At 48.5% G+C, this 4,211-nt stretch overlaps 1 non-coding gene across 1 annotated transcript; it reads right to left on the bottom strand.

Moving 5' to 3' along the window:
- Positions 1 to 1,300: 1,300 nt before the first annotated feature.
- TRNAE-CUC (transfer RNA glutamic acid (anticodon CUC)) lies at positions 1,301 to 1,372 on the bottom strand. The gene has a single exon. It is a non-coding gene; the product is annotated as a tRNA-Glu (tRNA).
- Positions 1,373 to 4,211: the final 2,839 nt, after the last annotated feature.

The following is a 4,211-nucleotide window of genomic DNA, read 5'->3' as shown; positions in this document are numbered from 1 at the left end:
TATAAGAAATGAGAGTTAACAGTCTTAACCAGAAACTCAGCTGCTGGTTTCAAGTGGAATTGTCTTCCTTACCTTCCTTATTTCTACTGCAGTGCATTTCCGTCACCACTGCTGTGAGGTGAAAGCCAACTGGTCAAGCTTTTGAGGAAGAACAGAACCAAAAGTAAAAATTCTTATGATCCAGTATCTCAGAATGGATCACTGTTAGAAGCATGTTCATCTAGGCTTTGAGAATGTGATGCTTCAAATAATAATGACAATAATCATCATAGAATCATTTAGGTTGGAAAAGATCTTTAAGTCCAACCATTAACCCAGCACTACCAAGTCACCTCTACACCATTTTCCTCAGCACCACATCTACATGGCTTTCCAGTCCTTTCTGGGATGGGAGCACCACCACTGCCCTGGGCAGCCTTGACAAGGGGAAGAAATTGTTCCTCATGTTCAACCTAAACTTCGCCTTGTGCAACTTGAGACCGTTTCCTCTTGTCCTAGCAATTGTTACTTGGGAGAAGATCGCCATCATATTGATCTGATGTCTGATTGGAATAGCTCTGCTGTAGCTTGTAGGAGATGTGCCACGTCTCCTTTGTAATGTGCTTTTGATTACATTGCCAGTCCTCTGCAAAATAGCCCGCCTTGTCTGGGGCTTCAGCATGCCAGAGTCATGAGGGACTTCTTATTTAAAGCAAAAATGCCAACAAAAGCTCTAGGAAATGTACTTTTTTCCCTGCTTCGTGTTAATCCAAGCGAGTCAGGAATTGCCTGATTGTACCCTCAACCCACAGTGAAGGTGAACACTGATCCTAGGGTCTTTATGCTCCAGACCATGACAATGAGACCTGAAGTGATAGGACAGCAACAAGAGTTCCCACTTCTTGCTGTGCGGATAGGTGATAGAACAAGAGGAAATGGCCTGAAATCATGGCAGGAGAGGTTTAGATCGGAGATTAGGAAAAATGCCTTTCCTGCAAGAGTAGTCAGGCATTGGAAGAGGCTGCCCAGGGAGGTGGTGGAGTCCCTATCCCTGGAGGTGTTCAAGAAATGTGTGGCCACGGCATGCTGGAACACGGTTTGCTGGCCATGGTGGTCTTAGGTTGATGGATGGATGGACCTGATGCTCTTGGAGGCCTTTTTCATCCAAAGCAATTCTATGAGTCTATGATGTGAGGAGAAGGTTGGGAGAACACAAAAAAATAAAATAAATAAAATAAAATAAAATAAAATAAAATAATTAAAAAAAATAAAATAAAATAAAATAAAGTTTAATTTGGGGCGAGTGGATGAAAAGAGGAACTTCCCTGACCGGGAATCGAACCCGGGCCGCGGCGGTGAGAGCGCCGAATCCTAACCACTAGACCACCAGGGATCCACGCAAACATTTCGCGCAGCCTTCCTCAAGAGCTAACTAGCACACGCACACCCGCCACACCGCCTTACTACCGTGTTTGTTTCTCTGTTTTGTGCCCCCCCTTTCCAGGCAGTACCAAGTCCCAGAGGCAGCGGTGTGTCGGGAGGGATGTTCCATTCCGCTCCACGGAAGGGGGGAAACGACGGCGGCCTGGGGAGGAGGAGTTGCCACCAGCCCGGCGGGTGACGGGCCCTCGTCGTGGGCGGGAGGCGGGATGGCGGTGAGAGGCCGGGCGGGTCAGAGCCTCGGGCTAGGCCGTGCCCGGCGGAGGAAGAGAGACCCGCGCAGCGCGACAGGCAAGAGCTACGCGGCCGACGCAGAGGGCGGGCCGGGCCGGGCCGGGCTGGGTCTCCCTCTTCCCGCCGGGGCCCCTCCCGCCTCCTCGGGCCGCTGGGCAGGTGGCACTCGGTGGCGGCAGCGCGGCCGTGAAGGGTTCTCTTTCCGCGCTGGCTGTACATGCAGCCCCTCACAAGACAGCCTTTCTGTGGTGTTGTAACGGCTCCGGAGGGAGAGCTTTGTCAGCCTAACGCTTTGCGCTGCAGACCTCGGCCGGCCGCTCCCGGGAGGGGAAGGACGGGACAGGGGTGCTGCTGCTGGTGCTTTGCTCCGTCTGAATTACTCCTCAGGCAGGCTGCAGAAACAGGAGAGCACAGCAGCTCCGGGTGTCGGTGCTTGGTCTGCAGGGGAGAGCCGTTCAGAAGGCCTGCCGTAGCTCCATTAAGGAAAGCAGTCTGGCGCTTCACTTGCCTTGCGCTGCCAGGGCCTCCTTAGGCTATAGGCAGGGGTCTGGGGTGGCTTTTTCGGGTAAGGTTTTCTGAAAGGAGAACTCAGCCATCGATACAGATGGCATCTGTCTAAGCCCTTTTCCTTCCACTGTGTTGGTTGCAGGAGCAAAGCAGATGTGCAAGCTGTGGTAGTAAAAGTAATTTCCCCTATTTAAGCACTGTCCACAATATAAAATTAATTGCTTTATACAAGCAAATTTCTCCCATTCTCAAAGTCTCTCCCTCTGAAATAAGAGAAACACAAGCTTCAGACTTCATGTTTGTGGACCCCACAAATACACCTCAGCTTCTCTGCATAGGATCACAGAATTGTTTAGGTTGGAAAAGAGCTTCAAGATCATCAAGTCCAACCATTAACACTACTCTTATCAAAGCCACCACTAAGCCATATCCCCAAGCACCACATCTGCACAGCTTTGAAACACCTCCAGGAATGGTGATCTTCAGAAGCTTTAGCATCTGATGGCAAACTTAAGGAGACCTCTTTCCTCAGGGATGTTCCTCAGGAGGTTTGGATGTTTGGTGTCTTGTCTCACCCAGAGCCCCTGTTCAGCCAAGGGTTTATTTCATCCCCTAATCTTCACAGTAGCAGGCTTGAACAAAATCTGTATCCTGATTGTGATGGAGCATTGTTATGTCCAGTGTGAGCAGTGCTGCTGTGCAGTGGTGGAGATAACTCACAAACTATGAGGTTACAAACAGGCCCTATTAGATACAATCAGCTGTCTTACATCCTGCAAGAGCTGCACTTGGCATGAGTGATAGCAGCGTCTTTGATAAGATCAAGGCATTTCAGTCCTTGAGGAGATAAAGTTATGGAGCGCTGGAGGCAGAACACAGCTCAGAGTGAGGCACCACAGAGACCTGAGGCAAAGAAGGGGATGTGGTAGGTGAGAGAGGCTGCCTGGGCCCAGCAAGTAATGTGTGCCCCTAGTTGAAGAGCAAGGCAAAGTGGGACCTGGTTTCCTGTGATTCTGAAACAAGAGAAAATTTGCCAGTGCTACTACAGTGATGATTTTGGCCCCAGAACCTGCAAGGAACACCAGGAGATACTGAGGTGTTTCTATGCTGCAGAAACCGAGCTAGCTTTAAAGGAGTTTGTATGTTTCACTGGCTCCCTTGTCTCATGGTTAAAAGCTTAGGCTTCCCCACCCTGGGTGCTTCTCAGATGGGTTTTGGAGGGCTACTGATGCTGTAATGCTATCAGCACTTGACACAGAGAAGTTAAAACTAGGGGAGGTCTGTGTAACCTGCATTTACAGTGCTGAAGATATTTGTGGCAGAAGGACCATTGCCACTGTACTTAGAGTGCCTCTGTTGTGTGACATCTCAGAGTAAGGCAGGGTTGAGCCTCCCAGGTTCTTGAGATGCCTTCTGACAATTTCAGAAGAGTAGCTGACCCTGTGAAAGATAGATTCTAATGGCTGATGACAGAGTGGTGAATGTGTTTTGTCCATGTCTTAGAAAACTTAGATGTAGAAGCAAATAATTCCTGCTTTGTTGTCACAGAATCATACAATTGTTTGTGTTGGAAGTGACCTTTACAGTTCAGTTAGTCCAACCCCCCTGCAGTGAGCAGGGACATCTTCAACTAGAGCAGGTTGCTGACACTGGATGTTTCCAGGGATGGAGATTATACCACTTCTCTGGGCAGCTTGGGCCAGTGTTTCACCACCCTTTTCATAAAGACTTTCTTCCTTATATCAAATCTAAATCTACCCTCTTTTAATTTAAACCATTACCCCTTGTCCTGTCGCTATATTTGACAATTAGCGTTATTTTCGAGATGATTAATGTATTATGCTAAATTTCTGTTGCCCAGTGAAGGAGTTGTTCATTTCATCTGTAACAGCAGTGAAAACTCTAGTGTATATACTAGAGAACTCTCACTGAAATGAGAAATCTTACAGAAATGAGAAATCTCACTGAAATAAGAAATCTTTTTCCTGGATGTGACCCCAGGTAGTAGGAGGCTGACCACCAGGAGAGAGCACAGAGAGCCATGTGCTGTC

Source organism: Indicator indicator, chromosome 27 (genome assembly GCF_027791375.1).
Source record: "Indicator indicator isolate 239-I01 chromosome 27, UM_Iind_1.1, whole genome shotgun sequence".
NCBI classification, from domain to species: domain Eukaryota; kingdom Metazoa; phylum Chordata; class Aves; order Piciformes; family Indicatoridae; genus Indicator; species Indicator indicator.
This window is presented reverse-complemented; position numbering and strand designations above follow the sequence as displayed.